General features: G+C 41.1%; 1 long non-coding RNA gene across 1 annotated transcript; it reads right to left on the bottom strand.

The window, feature by feature from the left end:
* Nucleotides 1-4,242: 4,242 nt before the first annotated feature.
* LOC119567424 lies at nt 4,243-16,245 on the bottom strand. Its single transcript, XR_005227441.2, has 3 exons — nt 15,870-16,245; nt 15,668-15,710; nt 4,243-11,176 (listed from the first exon to the last, which is right to left on the bottom strand). It is a non-coding gene; the product is annotated as an uncharacterized LOC119567424 (long non-coding RNA).
* Nucleotides 16,246-17,935: the final 1,690 nt, after the last annotated feature.

Consider the following 17,935-nt stretch of genomic DNA (forward strand, 5'->3'; position numbering starts at 1 on the left):
AATCCCCCAGTTGTGTTTTTCAATCAAGTTTTGAAAACCTTTGAAAGTGGATTCAGCACTCATTAAAGGTACAAGGTTGAGAGTGCTGGAAAATGAAGCCCTCTAATTAGCCCCAAGATTGACATACTTTGGACAGAGGCTGTGCAAACTTCGCCACTCTGTCTGACTAATCTGTCTTCATCCTACTTGGGAAGGACCCCATCTCAAAATGTGAGAGGAGCAAATCATTCAATTCTCAGCCTCTGTGGAGAATGCCAACAAAGGGACCAATTGTGTTGTGGAAGCACACCCCCTGGAACTGGACCAAGACCACCAACACACTTCTAATGAATAATCCCCTTTGGTAAATCCCTTTCCTTTCCATTGAAATCTATCTGGGCCCAAGTCCCTGGGTTCTTTCCTTCAAATCCCTCTTCAACACTCATTTCTTCTAAAATGCTTCTTTACCATTAATCTGCATGTTCTACCTTATACACAGTATTAAAATTCTAAAGAAATAACACACAGCCACATTTTCTGTGAAAAAGAGTAGTTTAGTGGTTAGAACATGGGACCAGGATTCCTGGGTTCTATTCCTGGCTGTACCACTGGCTTGCTATGTGAACTTGAGCAATTCACCTTACTATGCCTCAGTTTTCTCCATCGGTAAAACAGAGATAATGCCTATCTAATGGGCATCTTGCAAGGCCTGATATTCATAGTGAGATCTATAGAAGTACAAAGTAGTTTTCCTAAGCAAGCTATTCTTCAGCGGGGTTTTATCATGGAAAAATCTTTTGATTAAGTATGTGTAACTCTGAAGAATGACTGCACAAACTTTACTCAAATGAGAAGTGCTCTTCTTATCTACCAATTTACTGTTCTGTGCAGCTGAGAGAGACACACTTGAAAGTAAACGAAACTTTGAAAATCCTCAACCACAGTGTCACCACAAACAGGCACTGTAACACATATTGTATGTTAGAAGTTACATTGCAAATAAACCTTGTTTTCCTGGAAATATTATCAACACCAACCCAGTGTGACCATCTATCCAGAGCAACATAGCACAGACATGAATCACTCCTACATTGTGTCTATTAGGCTACTTAAATGAAAGCCTGCCAATTAGTGTTCATGTAGAACCCACACTGTTCCAAAATTAGTGTCCAAGGAGTGCAAGAACTAGGGCTTCATCTATTTACTCTTATCCATCCTTAGTGGAAATAATGAAAACTTAACGAAGGCAAGTCAGGCACTGCTCTTTACCTTACTCTAAATTCAAGAACAAGGAAACATCCAATGCAATAGAAATGCAACAAATTTAAATTGATAAAAGGAAATATGCTTTCACAAATATAACTTGTGGAATTCATTGTCACAAGGTATTAAGGCCAAGAGCAGAGTAGGATTTTAAAATGACTTTATATTTAGATGACTAATGAGGACATCAATGTACATAGTATTTTAAAAATCAGGACATGAATCCCACATTCTTCAGGATATGTGCCATCCACAAACTAAAAGGGTTAAGAAGAAACTTTACTTTTTATCAGCCAGCCAGGGAAAGCAACTGCTCAGATAAACAGCCTAGGAATGGGAGAGTCTGAATCATTCTTTAAAAGTTGGCAACGCATAGTTCTACTGTGAAATACACTCTCCAAAGTACTGTGCAATTGAACACATTCCACCATTTTCTGTATTCAGCTGACAGCTGGAAACCTGCACAGGATGCCAAATGTATGTGACCTACATTAGTAGCTCAAAGGCATTTGCTGGAATGAAATCTAAGATATTGAATCTTTTAGCCTGGATTTCTTTGAGAGTATTATGTACAGGATAATGGTGAAACAGATGCACTACTTTTCAGCTTCCTGGCATTTAAAAGCTTGTTAATCTGTTTCTCGCTTCCCTCCCTTCCCCCCAAAAAACAGCACAGCTCTTTTTTGTGCCAAAATATTAACCTGTTAACAGTATAAATATATATTTCTACAATGCTAGCATTAAATAAAACACTCTCAGTCATGTCTGTGTCTTGGTGTAAACATATCCCAATTGGTTCATGTTAAATTACTTTACTTCTTGTACTGCAGTGATGTATACTTGCAGTCAATTAATCAATTTTTATTCGTCTTTCCATGTTTATGGAGTCTCTTTTTTTTTATATGGATGATTCATTTCTGCAGCATATATAGAACTGAATCGATCATTGTGGGACACATATGTTTTGTTTAGTAGTATCAAATGGTTTTATTTTAAGGCTGGGGTGTCCCCCTAAAACTCTGCGGTAGCTACCACACTACAATAAGGGATACTCAGAATGAGTTAAATGAAAACCCTGTCTGGTCCGGGCTGCCCTGCCCTGTGGCGGTGTCCAGGGTCAGGGCTGCTGATCGGCCCTGCGCCAGGGGCCCATTCCTGGTCCCACTCTGGGGAAGGGTCTGTCGGCAGGGGCTGGGTCGTTGGGCATAGGGATCTGTGGGGGCACTGGGGCACTGTGGTTCTCAACCTGTGACCTAGGTAAGACATTGTGGGCTGCATAGCGGCCCACAGTGATAAATAGGTTGAGAACCACTGTTCTAGAGAGCCTGTTATGATTTTGTTTGATATGTAACCATTTGTTTCTGATATTCTTACTATCATTTGAACCTCTGTTCTTTCATAATGAACTTATTCTTCTTTTCACTATAAATCTATCTCAGGGCTGTGTGTTATGCAGAGTGGTGATCCTGCATTAAAACTAGCAAGCTGGTGTGTCTTCTTCCTTTGGGAGTAGTAAATCTGGCAGTTCTGGGGGGATGCACAGAGGACTTGGGGGTTGGTGCATGCCTATACTAACCCATACAGACAGAGTGAGGCCTGCAAAGGCCTGAAAGGCAGCGCTTGTTTTGCCAAAGGCTGATGGCTTCAGGGAGTTGATCCACAGCTGGCACAGACGAGACTTCCTCACTTTAAAGGCAAGTGGCAGTCAGGTGATTCACCACCCTGGGTATCCCTGGGAAGCATCACAGTTTCCTATATCACTTATGGGGAAAGGAAGCTCACTGAAGACTTCAAAATATGAGGTTTACAATCTAGGCTAGGCCACTAAAGACATTTTCTAGCATTCACAGCCCTTTCTCTTCACTGGAATTGCAACCAGTTTCAGTGGCAGAAGATATGCAGACGATTCATCCTTTGCATGTAGTTGGGGATTTGTCTCAAGCTTTTCTCTTGTGTCTCAGTACCCTCAGACTCTGCATCTGGATGTGGATCTGAACTTTGCAGCTGGCCCCATAATGGAATGAGAAGATGAGCTAGCCAACTCCTCAAGTCCTCACTCAGATTTTCCTCAGTCCTCATCCTGGCCCCAATTCACTGAATAACATAATCCCATGCCTAACTCTAAGCATTTATTTTATTTGAACTACTCACCTGCTTAAAGTTAGGCATGTGCTTACGTACTTCACTCTTACCAAAGATAGGAAACTATGTCTGGGCTGCAGGGATGCACCTATCCCTGCTTTCGATCCCCAAATGGGAATTCCTCTCTTGGAGTCAGGCAGCTTAGGTGCCTACACTGTTTCCTGCAGGAATAAGTTAGGTGCCTGTCTCCAGCCACACAAAAATGGTTAGAGGAGGAGGAAGAGGTGCCTACCTTATTACTTTTAGCCCAGTGGTTACAGCATTTACCAAAGATGTGAGAGACCCAGTTTCAACAACACCCTCTCTGCCAGAGAGGGAGAAAGGCATCCAGACGCCTAGAGGGAGGTAGCAATGCGTATCCTCAAGGGCAGAAATGTAGGAGGTGAAGGAACTTTTACCCTGAAAACTTAGGTGCTGAGTGAGTTTAGGTGCCTACAGGGTTCAGCGGGAGTTTGTGAATCACAGTGGAGCCAAAACTGGGACTTACGTACCTAAATTCAGGACTTGGGTGCCTAAATCTGGGGTTTAGGCACCTAAGTACCTTTGTGGATCCTACCCTAAATACTTAACAGTTAAAAGTAGTTAATGAGGAGGAGTCAAAATTAGTTTTATCATGGAAGCTACTGAGTCACAACAGTGACTGTCTGAAATACAGCTATGTGTGAAAATACTTAGTAACTGTTTTGTTTCTCAAAACTCCATACTCATAAAGTTGTTTTCCAGCTGTCATAATCATCATGAAGAGACATGCACAGTTAAAACTGTTGTTTATTTCTACAGAGCTACAGAAGGTGAATTTGGCCCATTATATGTACATTATATTTTACAGAGATAACATTTGCTGCTAGAAGAAAAAAATTATATTATAATTAGAGCTGATAAAAAATGAGACCATATTTCACATTAATATTTGCAAAAATTTTCCCTTTTATTGTCAACATTTTGAGAAAATTTTTCATTGAAAGTTCAAAATTCAGAAAACTTTGATCGGTCCCATAGCTGGTTAAAAAACAAGATGACTCCTTCATAGCATATTTATACAAAAATCATCCTGTTTTTCCAATCATCTCTCAAAATTTTGATGAAAAATTTCATTGAAAAATCAAAAATTTGGAGAAGTTTGACCAGCTCTAATAATAAAAATACATATTTGGATTTACAAAATGTGCTCCCACCCCATTACATAATTGTGTGAATGATCAAAAATAAATGATCAAAAGCAATCAGCTTCCATTGACTTGATGATGTTTGGGAATTTAGCCAGGGGGCTGTTTTCCTTGAGAAGCTGCTACCAGAAAATGAAGCAAGTCAGTTGATTCCAAAATTACTCAAACCAAAACTATTCATCTCATGCCATAGATGTGCAAATCACATTACAGAAAAGATATAGACAGATTTCCTACCCCAAAATGCTTAAAGTCTAAGTGATACAAGTAGAACAGGAAACAGGATGACAGCATCTGGGAGGAGAGTTATGCTGGCAGTGCTGTCACTTCGAAGGCTAACCTTTGCATCTTGATACTACAGTGCAATATCTCCCTTTTCCATTGCCTTAGTTTTATGCCACTGATTAATTTGTGTTCTTTCTTTTTATTTACATGTAAAATAGAATATAGGATTTTGTGAAAGTTTTGTATAAAACTTGAATTATGAAGTCATTGGAATTAGGGGGTTGTAATAGAAATACTGATAGAAACTGAACTGGAGCGATGTTGATGAACACAACTAACACAGCTCTCTTTTCTTATTAAGTACTAAGGTTATTCTTAATGACAAAGTATTAGCAGGACTATTCTGATTAGTATTCTGTGTAGATTGCCCTATCTCTGTAGTCAATTAAATCTGATTATTGCAATCGTTACAGGTGGAGTAGTAGCAACACTTTTATTAAGGTTGCATTATAATTTCGTTTGTCCTAACTTTTGAGAGCTTGACTTTGCAATGTGGTCGCAAAGTGATTTTAACACAATTGGGTTTTTTGAATGGAAGTTAATACTATTGTCCATTCTTACAATTTTATTGGGATCCTTGCAATATTTGGCATTTTCCTTAAAGTTCCAGCACCTAAACTAGATGAGAAACTCAGTTTTGAGCAATTAAAAAAAATCAACTTTCTATTTCTGATGGTTGCAGAGAAAAGCTTGAAAATGTTACCCAAATGTACCTTAAAGACTCACAAATGAGAAGGCAAATTAAAAAGAAACAAGATTGGCTTAAAAATTATGAGTTTGGGGGTTTTTTAATTTTGTGGTTTTGGTGGGCCTTTGGCATTGGCAGTACTGAATACGTAGGTCTGAAATGAAGGCGGCATTAAAATATTTTGCTCTACTGTGCCTATGCTTCAGACATGAGAGCTAAGTGACACACGATTTCTCGTTTTCAGTTTTCAGACAGCAAATGGGAAATATCTTTCGTTTCTGGCAGTTCGTGGTAAAGTAGAGGAAAAGACTGCCAGGGCTGAGATTTTGTAACTGGAAAGAACATTAAACTGATGTGGGTTGCTTTCATTAAAACCTGGGGATAAGGACAAGCTGCTGAAAGCAACTCTTCATTTGATTTAAATAACTTTGATTTTTAAAGATATGTTGTTTGTTTCCAGTAAATTCTCTCTTTAAAGGAACTCTTTTTTTCAATGAATACATTTCTAAATGGGCCCAAAAACATTCCTACTATATTGAAGTTGCACTTTATGGTTAGAAAAATGGGGAAATCATATTAGGAAAGTACTTTAAACACATATTAAGTTATTTGGTTCCTGGGCTCCTAAGGAACAGCCAAACATGATATGTTAGTTTTCCTTCTTAGAACCTGGACTACCCTGCAGTTATAACTCTTTTTATTTGAATACTAGATGCACACAGAGATTAGCATTAGCTTGAAGAGTTGACTTCCTCTCCCCATTATTTATTCTTTTTCAACAGCCAGAATGATTCAGTAGGAAGCTCTGGTCCTCACACTTCTGTATGTCCCTCAACCTGTGTCCCAAGAAACTATGCAAAAGGCAGTGACTCAAAATGGTCACAACTTCTGAGCAGTCAGGAAGCTTTGGACTCTAGAAGTGAAATCCTGCCCTCTTGAAGTCAATGGGAGTTTCACCATTGGTTTCAGTGGGGCCAAGATTTCACCCTAGGAGTAAGGTTATTTCCTTTTTTACAAGCGTGGACACAGGTACAATAAATTATCCTCATCTGATTAATGTACAGTGGGCCAAATCCTGCAGTTCTTACTCAGGAGGTATGATTGCAGCACATACAGACATGCCTTATTAAGCTGAGATCTAGCTAGAGAAAAGCTCTCTCAAGTAACAGTAGCAGTGAAGTCAAGGTACCACAGGCTGCAGCTGCTCAAGTATGTATCCATGGTCCTGGACAGGCTGGGGGACTAGAATTTAGCTAGGCCAAAACTAACTTGGGTATGTCTACATGTGCTGCAATCACACCTCCCAACTGCAGTATAGACATTCCCTAAAGTTCATGAGAACTCTGCCTAAATAGAATGAGTAAGATCTCCAGGATTTGGCCCAATAACCATACAGAATATGGCTCTGAACAGAGATGGTTCGTAAACAGCAAAAACATAGCACAGTTTAGGCTTGTGCATACTCAAACTGTAGCCACCTCACAACAAATACAACACTGCAAAAATTATTCCTGCCTAGTGCCAGTCCCAGCTGTAATTTTTTCCTCACTATTCCAAAAGGTTCTGGCTTAAGAACTTGATCCTTCAAGGTGCTGAGCACTCTGGTCCAGAACCATCAAGGTAATTAGCACATGCTTAAAGTTAAAAACATACTGAAATGCTTTGCTGGATCAGGGTCAGAATGTCCAGCACTTTGCAGGGCTGATCCCTGTAACATTAAGCACTTGATCCAAGACATCTCCACCAAGCCAGGGACAAAGTTATTTTGGCCATTGATATCAATGGGGCTGGGATTTCACCTTCTTTGTCCTCCTCATGAAAAACTATTTTAGGTAACTTCAAAAAAGAAACCCTGCTGACCTCACAAGCCCTGAACTCAAACATATATACTGTGCTCAAATACACTAGTATGGGTAAAAATTAAAGATTCAGAATTCTATATGTGAATTAATATTGGCCTTATTACCATGAATACATTCCCCCACTGCTCAGAACTATTTGCCAGTGTATTTAATGCAGTACCATATGTCTGTTGTGATGTGAAAACACATCTCAATAATGTCTTAAACAAAAATGAGCCATAATTTTAGGCATAATTGATATCCTCAGGATATGTGCTTTTCACAGTGGTAATGTCTGCAGCAGTGATCATTCTAATTATTGTTAAATCCAAACAGTAAAGAACTGACAGGGAATATAGCTACCAGTGAAAGTTTAATGAACCACGTGTTTCTATAAGGAGGTTTTTACAAATAAAAACATGATTTATGATAAATTGGGTAGATTTTTCACACCCAAACCATTTGGAAGACTTTTTTTCTTTCAAGATGCAACCACAATGACACATGTGAAGGGTTCTTACAATGCATCACCATCACTGCAAATGAGAGTGGAGAAATATTAAAGAACTACTTAAAAGCATAATCTGCCAAAGTTGATTAGAATGCAAGCTAGGTATAACTGCATGCAGAATCAGTTAATGAGAGCCAAAGTTACAGTAGTGAGAGAGACAGTCTGAAGTGCTACTATATTTAGATGATAATAAAGGTACAGAAGAGCCAAAAAATGCCACAGAATGAAGATAAAAGGTTAAAAGCATGTAGGAAAGACGAAGGAGACAACGAGATGAACAACATTACAAGATTTCAATAACACTGAAGACTTCAATGGGACAACTTGCCTGAATAAGGAGAACAAGGCTTGAAGCTAGGAAGGATACAGTTCTTTTTAGGTGACCATAGGTTAGAACCTACTTCCACTGACACAGAAACACCAGGCTGCTTCCCCACTGAGAATCGATGCTGTTGTCCACCAGCATTAACTGTTTAACACCAGTGTAGCTCCATGGAGGCAAGCAATGATAGAATCACTAGTGTAGACTCAGAATAAGTGTTTTTACCTACCACCATGTCAACTCTTGTGGGCAGGGAGTTTCTATTTAACATGTGTTTGTACAGTGTCTAACACACTGATTCCTGGCTGCAGCCCTTCAGCATTATCAGCAAGCAAATAGTAATAATAAAGAACGCAGTGCTTCTGTTAGGTCTATGCTAGACCAACAATGGGAGAATTGTGAATATCTCAGTGAGGACAAGGCTCCTTTGAATTCAATGGGAGCTGGACTGAGCTTCTATAATGAGATTAGATGAGCAGATATCTAAACTACCCTGCATATGTTTTGAGAGTTTAAATCACAAGCAGTAGACCTAAATGTTACTTGAATGTCTCTTATTCAGAAATAAATATCTATCAATGGCCTGTTAATTTCACCTCCTAAACTTTTTATATTATTCCTGTGCTATTGTTGTTTGCACTTACCATGCTGCTACTCTCTTGTCCCAGGGCTTGTCACACACTGGCAGCAGCTTCACATATTCATTTCATAGTACAGTACCCACAGCAAGCTTTGTTGTCACAACTGCTCAGTCACTTGGCTAACGGCAGTTATTGGTTTGATAGATTCCAATCAGGGTTTTGATCTCGGCATAATTCTGGAATAGCATTGCTGAGTGTGACAAATGATATCTTATTAAACCCACACCCTCGGAAATTGTCAGCACTGATCTTCCTTGCCCAGAGTGCAGCTTCTATTCCATTAATCACAACATTTTGATAAGGTGATTGTAGCTAATTGGTGGTATTCTTGAAATAAACCCTAGCATTAAGTTTTACTTGACCTTGAATTACCAACCTAGAATTTGATTTTTATTTTGAATCTAGAGTGTACTCCCTAACAGGGCTAGATAAGAAATCTTAACAGAACTTAAAAATATCTGATTTTGGGCTTCTTTCCTTAAGATGCAGCTGATTATTTTACACAGCTTGCTTAAAATTCACAACTGGTTGCCGGCCATTTCATTACAATTCAGTATTCTAGGACTTAAAATCTGATAATTCAGACTGTTGCTTGCAGAAACGCAAATACACAGCAGAATGGCTGCAGAATGTGTACTTCATTCAGTTTACAAATGAAGGGTGTATACAAAGCGTACAGCATGCATACTGTGGCCTTTTAATTCTGATAGGCAAGATGAACACAGAGGAATTCTGATTCAGATTCAAGTACAACTGAACCCACAAAGAGTTCTGGAAATGTCACACTTCCCATTTAACATTTAAACTTCAAGACAGGGTCTTGAGAATACTAATAAAGTCCTCCAGCCTAGCTCTCTGAACTTTGACCCTCACTTCAAGAGCTCCATTAGAAGCAAATTCTTAAAAACAAACAAAAAGAGTAGATGTGGTTTGAGCTGCCAAGTTTGGATCCAGAGCCAAGCTTCCCCAGGCTTCACCTTTAGAGATTATTCTGTTTAAAAAAATAAAAGTTTATTTGCACTATTGCATGATAGTGAAAATAAACTGTAGATGGGTGCAGGGGCAGAAGAGGGAAGACCACTTTCCACCAATATTTAGCAACTATACATAGCATTTACTTGTCCACAACAGATTTTCCTTCCTTTGTTTGAAGATTTTGTTGACACACACAAGTCAGAAAGAAGGTTCATTATGGGCCCTCCATTCCACGTTTTGACAATAAAGAAACTGACGTGACAATACATTTTTTTAGTCAGTTCAAGCTGGCATATGTGAGTCGCAGTCGTACAGTACACTATGTTACGGGCACAAGTTTGGTAACGATCAGCCGCCCCCCGCTGCCATGCTGTCAGCTGTGTAGCACTACAGCCAACTTGAATTAAACTCAAAATAGATGTTTAAAAAACAAACACACCTTAAGGATTAGTGTGGAGACAGGCTAAACTGTGCAGAACATAATATCACCTAAGTGGTAATAAATAGCAGGCCTGTGTAATTTGCTGGTGGATGTTAGTCACAGGGAACAACATTTCCTAAATGACTTGAGCAATATTTGTTTACTGGCATGACCAGTAAATGATCCCTAACCTAAAACTATCTGTAAGTTCAATGGTGCCACAATGTATGTTAGTGAGTTTACCATGTTTAATAATAAAATACTTAGCAGTTCTCCTCCCCAGCATGTTACAAACATTAAGTGAATCATGTTTTGTCTACTGCAAATCGATAGTAAAATTTGATAATTTATTTTATTAGGTTGCATGCTAAAGAAGTTCTTTTTGTTTTTTTTATTTCTAGATTTAATCATTAATATTGAACTGGACAAGGTTTTTTTCACTACAGTTGGCTGCTTTTCAGAGCGTATTGTTTATTGTTACCGAGAAGTGTCATCTTGAAATCTATGCTGTATTTTTTGGTGTTCAGAATAGCTGGTTTTGAGAGAATGGGGTTTCCAAACTTCACTGGGGCCACTGATGGCAATCACGTGTACATAGTTTGCCCCGCTCAAGGAGCACATGAACCACAAAAGGTACTACTCCATTATTATACAGGCCCTTGTGAATCACAGAGCCTGATTTATGGACGCCAAAGTGGGCTGCACTGGACAAGTTCATGATGCCAGGGTTTTCCTGTAATTCACTCCCAGTGCTCTGTAGCCTGTCTGTGCCTTTCCACTTGCCATGAACCCTTTTCCCTTTGGTATTGTACTGGTTTGTTGGCCTTGTCCTGGATGTCCACCATAAGTTCATCATGGAAGCACTTCCTCTTTGATTGCTCCATGACAGTTCGGAATCCCAGGTCCTGCTGGTGTGTGTCTGGGCTGCAGAGGGGGAAGGACCTGAAAGCAGACATCAAATAGTACATTGTTGTCTCAGTACTTTAAAAGAGGTTCAGTGCATCCTCAGAGAAAAGTGCCCGTGGAATCTGATGGTATGATATTTTGCATAATTCAGCTTCATTATATTCTCAGAGGAACGCTTCAGTTCCCAGGAGCTCCGTCGGCATAGCTGAGTTAAGCAGAGTGAAAAGAGTGCACACACAATGGTAGGTGAAATTTACATACGCTATATGTTTAAAAATTGTAGACCTTTGTAGCCCGAAGAGTGCCATGGTTTACTACTGAAGGTTTCTCAGTCCTTGCAGACATTCCACATTTTGGAGGACATAACAATCCTGGAGGTTCCTGAATGACAAAAGGACATGCTATTCCAAGCTAGCTGTAGCAAGCCAGTCACATATGCCACAGAGGTTTTCAAGCTTATGGTGACTGAGCAACACATCTATGATGCAGTGGGCTGGTGTCCTACAGAGGAAGTCCCAGAAAATATGCCAGGAAGACTCCACAGGGAGGCAAATTTCGGCCAATGCTTGGTCAGTTCCTCCTACCATACCAGGAGTGAGTGTGAGCATATCACACTGAGTTCTCTGTTGCTGCCTCATGGAGACAAAGTCCTCACAGCTGGTCAAGGGTCTGAAACTACCTAGAGCTGAGAACCTACCCTTCATTTGACCACAGCACTCAGAGTAAGATGCAAGAGGTGCACAAATCAAAGCAAAACAAAATGGGGAGAAGTGCGTGCAAGTCCCTCTGTGGCCAAACAACTGAGTCTCACAGAGCCTTACTTACTAACACCAGAAAAGAGTGGTTTATTTTGAAGATGGAGGGTTCTGTTGTGGTTATTGTCCCAATCTTGTACCACAAAAGTCATTAAGGGCTGAGCCCCCCTTAGAGCATGGAGATGTACCTTCGCAGTGATCGGATGTGTTTTGCAGAAAGAGGAAAAATGCTTCTGAGGTGCTGGGGAAAGCTTGCCTGCAAGTAGTGGCTAAGTAGATTGTGTCCCTATGTAGTGTCTAGTCCAAATTGTAGATAAGAACCTACTACTGCAACCAGCTAATGGAAATACTCCTTCAGCTCACATGGTAGAGCTCTGCTCTTTTGGTGCTAAAGCTCACAGACTAAATCCCTGCTAATGAAGGATGGTGGAGGTTTTATCTCCATTTCGGAAGAGTAGCTTTAAATTACCGTAGCACCAGTTGCCTGGGACTGCTAGACACAATCATAATCTCACCCACTCCCAGACCTGTTTTCGGCCAGGTAGCATTGCTGGCAGTGTTAACACTTCCCACACCTTCTTTCTGAAAGAGTGCAAGCAGCTGGCTTTTGGCTGCTCCCTACACAAGAGACACTCCCTGTATGCTTTCCATCCTCACTTTGTATAGCTGTGCAAGAGCCAGGAGAATATGGTCCTGAATGATCTTTTATCTGTATGGAACATTTTACAGACCATTACATTTGCATTTTTCCTGCACTTCTAGCTACTAATGGATTCAGAGACTGTCTCTCAAAAGACACAACACAGAAGAGGCAGCCCACAGGGAGGTGCTTTTCCTGCTTTACCTGGGCTGCCTATGTGCTCCACTGTAGCTCAGAATCTACATGACTTGAGGGATATATTGGTACCTTAAGTAGACAGACTGTAAAGCAACTGTAGTTCTCCATTACTGTAGTATCTGAGCATCTCACAATACGTATAACACCCTGTGAGATAAGGCAATGCTATTATCCCCATTTTATAGAAGGGCACCAAGGCACACAGAGACTAACTTGTCCAAAGTCACTCAGGAAGTCTGCAGTGAAGCAAGGACTTAATGCAGGCCTCCAGAGTCCTAGGCTAGTACCCTAACCACTGGACTATCTTTTCCACTCATAGACTCCTGATTCTATCTTTCAACAGAGAATTTGTAAGTATTGCTGCTTATCACATAGCTTTATAAATGACAGATTTCTGTGGAGGAAACAGAACTATCCCTACATGGGTCTCCATAAAGTTTATACTTCCACATGTACAGAAGATGAGAACTGGACCCAAAGTAACTGTCTTCCTTTTACGGAAGTCTCTATATGCAGCCTGGGCAAAGAACCAGTCAATACTGATTTCTAAAATTTACTACAAAATAAAAAGGTTAATAGGGTGCTTCTAAAAAACACAAAAGACTGTCAACAAATTTGTGTAGTCTGTGATACATAGTTTAGTGATGAGTTGGTAATTTTTTTAAAAATAAAAGTAAAAACCAAAGATCTCAATTGGCAGATATTTGGACCAGTCCTTGAATGAATGGTTCCTGGTTTCCTGAAGAATGGTTTGAAACAGCCATTGCTGGTGCTCCATACAGAATATTTATTGTTCTTTCTACTTTCCTATTCTGTCAGTTGCTGTACATGGCAATTTTTTCACATCAACTTTTATGTACACCTACAGGCTTCCCAAAGCATCCATTCCATTTGTACCTTTTTAACTCTTCAGAGTCTTTAATGTTTGTATCAGTTGTATTTAATAACTAAACAGCTCACCACTAAAACTGTCCAAAGACTCCAGTCTTCACCAAGACCAATAGATGAAAATAAAATGTGGAGTATCTAGACTAAACAGTTCTGAGCTATAAAAAGCCATAAAAAAGTTAGCAAAATTTTCCAGAAGTGCAAACACCTCATTCTTTGAACTCTCAAATTGCCAAAGAAGGCGTAAAACTTTTTTTCTTGGAAAGTGCATCAAAAGTGGCCAAATGGATTTGTCTGCAACTTTCACAAAAAATGACTTTACAATTAAGATTATGCATAAAAAAAATCTTCAAATATCTTTTTCTGTTGGAAAGTTGGAGGCAAATCTAAATAGAGGTTTAGAATTAAGTCCCATCTCAGCCTTTATTTCACTCCTGCATGGCTACGACAAACCTAAAACAGGACTGACTGTATTTTTATTTTTAAATTGCACTTCATATGCGATCCTTTAAATTAATGGGAAAAAAGAGTGACCTTTGACTGAACGGATAGTTTATGCATGAACTAAACAGCAGGTTCCCGTTTCACTTTCCCACATTCTCTTTCTCTTCACTCTCCGAAATCCAAATATAATTTGTAAAGCCTTTGGAGCCTTTCATCTCACATGTTACCCACTGGGTCCCACAAAGCCAGTACCAAACTCAAGATTTACATGTATTCTCCTCTGCCAGCAGGTGAGCATAATCCTTGTTTTATAAGCATAATGAACTATTCTTTTGTATTTCAAAATTATTTCCAGAATTCCCAGACAAAAATCGCCATAAAGGTATAGTTCAGGATGTAAATAAATGTCAGTTAAACTAAAACGGCATTAGTAGAACACTAATGAAAGAAACCAATGTGAATGAAGATCAGAAAATTCATAGTTAAGGTTCTAAAAGCAAAGTAATTCTAACCCATTATTCCTGCCCATTATGCAACATAAAATAACCAAGTACCTAATTTCATGCCATAATTTTTCAAATATGTGGACTCTTCCAATCAGTAGATATTGTACAAGGCAGATGAGACTGATTAGGGGTTTTGATTCATTGAGGAATGGACACTATAATAGGTACTATAAACCAAACTGTTTATGGAGGTGTGGGAGGTTTTCTGGCTCTGAGTGGGTAAATCAACTGTTGGTTAACTTCTATCTATAACATGCTGATGTTTTAATTTAATAGATATTTACTCATTACATCTTTAACCCTGTCTTTACAAAAATTTGGACTAAGAATTCCTAACTCAATTTTTTAGAAAGTATTTTAAAATATTTATCCCTGGAAAACTTGCTGTAAATGTTTACATTTCTTTCTGAGAGTTTGCCAAGAATATTTGCAAGAAGATTCATGTAGTAACTGTGACTTGTGTAATTTATCCCATTTTGCTCATTGCAACACTGTTGAATAGGCCAGAGTATTTTTCAATCTTTATTCCATATTTTGAAATTTTTTTTTAAATGTCCATGATGTAAACTGTATCAAATAATGATAGGCCAAATAATTTCTTACTGTGATTGGAAGGAGAAATACTAATATAAAGAAATACTAATAGAAGAAAATGATGTATATGCTTAAGAGGGAGGAGAAGTGTTGCAACTGGTAGCAGCTAGAGCTGGTTGAAAAGTGGTAAACGTGTTTGGGGAAATATTTTTTAATTTTTATTTGCTCAAAAATGTTCACAATATTTTTAAAATGTTCTGATTTTTTTCCCAAGAAAACCTGGTGATTTTTTTTTCATTTGTTGAAACCCAAAATGAAAATGTTTCAGTTTCCCGAATTGGCTTTCCCCTTGCCTCTCCCTTCCTTTTCCCCTTCATCCCTTTACTGCAAAATGGTGTGGGCAGAAGACAAAACAAAAACTCTGAAAACATTTTGGTTTTCATTTGTTGTCAAAAAACTCAGGAGATTTATGTTTTTAAAAGGATTTTTTTCACAAAAATGTTTGTTTTAGAAAAAAAATATTATTCTTCATCAGAAAAACATTTTAAAAATTGTTGATTACCTTTAGTAGCAGCTCAAAAGGGACACAGGTTGTGGCGTGGACCCTGAGGAGAACAACAGATACAACATGATCTCAGTGGAACATTTGCCCTGTGCACAGTGCTGGAGCCCCATATTCCTAGGCAGTTCAGATGATAACATCCTCATTCATCCTGAGCTATAGTGTCTGAGATGCTGTAGCTCCTCTGCACATTCCTACCTACCTATCTGGGAGCAGAACCCATGGATGCTGGCAGACTGTGTCTATCTGTCTGTTTGTACAGCCCTTAACAGGATGGGACCCAATCCTGCTGGAGCTCCTAGGCACCGCTGCAATGCAAATGAAAATAAGTAACGACAAACCAAGTACAGGAGATTCTTTGGCTTGGAGGGAAAGTACTACAGCATGTAGAATTCCCAGACTCACTTCACCTCTTTACTGTGCTTTTCTCCCCCCCGCCCCGTGCCATGCAATGGAGGGGTTTCATTTGGCCTAATATGTCTCAAAACAAAATGTTTCTGGCAATTAAGTAGCTACATCACACTTGAGACATGACAACAGTTTTTGCAGTTCATAGTATAAAAAGAGCCTTAACCTTAAAGAACTTTGGGCCAGATTGTGACACTGTTATTCACTGTAAGTATAGTACCTTATTCTTCAGGGGGATTCACTAAAAAAATTGAGAGTAAGGCACTCTTCAACCTCAAAATACCACAATCTAGCCCAGGGGTGGACAAACTTTTTGGCCTGAGGGCCACATTGGAGAATAGAAATTGTGTGGCGGGCCATGAATGCTCACAAAATTGGGGTTGGGATGCAGGAGGGGGTGAGGGGTCTGGTTGGGGGTGTGGACTCTGGGGTGGGGATGGGGATGAGAGGTTTGGGGTGCAGGAGAGTGCTCTGTGCTGTGATCGAGGTGTTTAGAGTAGGGGTGGGAGAGGAGGTTGGGGCATGGGGAGAGGTTCAGGGGCGCAGGGTCTGAGCAGCGCTTACCTCAAGCGGCTCCCGGAAGCAGTGGCATGTCCCTTCTCCGGCTCCTACGCATGGAGCGGCCCCTGACCCTTGGAGTGGGGCCATGCCACAGCTGCTGGGAGCTGCATGGTGTGGCCCCCGACCTGGTGCCCCGGCTGGAGCACCAGAGCCGGGCTGAGCCACGTGGTGCAGCCCCCAACCTGGCGCCCTGGCTGGAGTGCAGGTGCGGCCCCTGACCCAGTGCCCCAGCAGGAGCTCGCGGGCCGCCTTAAAACAGCTCCGGCCTGCAGACCGTAGTTTGCCGACCCCTGATCTAGCCCTTTATGATTAGGGTTACAGTGTTATCCTTACACTTTCAGGAAATTATGTGTCCATGGTTACAAGGGCATACATAAATCATGAAAATACTGGAAAATTAAGCAATCTAACCGCATGGGCTTGTTTCATATCCAAAATAATCCTTATTTCCCCCCATGATTATGGCAACTCACAAAATCATGGCTTGTGTTATGCTAATACAAGTGTGCTGAACCTGGAGTTGCCATATGGGAGCCATCCCTGGCAAACCTAACTTGTTTCCCTATTATTTCTAAATGTCTTTAATTTCCGAGGGGCCTTGGGAGAGAGCCTCATTCCCTGTTGGGATCTGAAACGGCTGTCCCGTGAGAGCCGCCTGCTCTGATCCTTTGCGCAATTAGCAGGCTTAACTACTGACCCCCCTGCCCTCTCTTGCTTCCCTTTAGCCACCCAGGCAGCTCTCCCACAACCGCCCAGCCAAAAAATCCCCAGGGCTTAAAAATCATGGACATTTTAAAATCAGCTGGGAGGCAGGCATGGGTCCCCGAGCCAGCCTCCCCGCGAAGCAGGCTGCAGTGGCCCAGGGAAGGCGCAGCAGAGAAGAGACCGTGGCGGGGTCCGGCTCCGGGGAGGCTTCCTTTGTGCGCCTCTCCAAATCCGGGCTGCCTCAGTCACGCACCGACTCTGCGGGCGGGGCCCAGCTGACGGCTGTCACAGGCACCCCCCGCAGCCCGGGGGGGACCGGACCGGACCGGACCTCCAGCTCTCATGGGGACCATCCCCCGTTAGGGGCTTTGTCTTGTACCCAACTATTAATCCCACCCGGATTTTTCACACGGGCTCTCGGGCGACCCGGCTCAGCTCCCACCTCGGCCAGCCCCTGGCCAGGGAGCGCCACCAGCCCGCCTGCGGGGAGACACCCCCGGTCCCTCAGTGGGCGCGGGAAGCAGGGGGCAGCAGCGGGCCGGCGGGGAGGGGTTTGCCGCCGCCGCCGCCGCCGCTCCCGGCCCGGAGGGAGGA

This window comes from Chelonia mydas, chromosome 11 (assembly GCF_015237465.2).
Source record: "Chelonia mydas isolate rCheMyd1 chromosome 11, rCheMyd1.pri.v2, whole genome shotgun sequence".
Taxonomy (NCBI): domain Eukaryota; kingdom Metazoa; phylum Chordata; order Testudines; family Cheloniidae; genus Chelonia; species Chelonia mydas.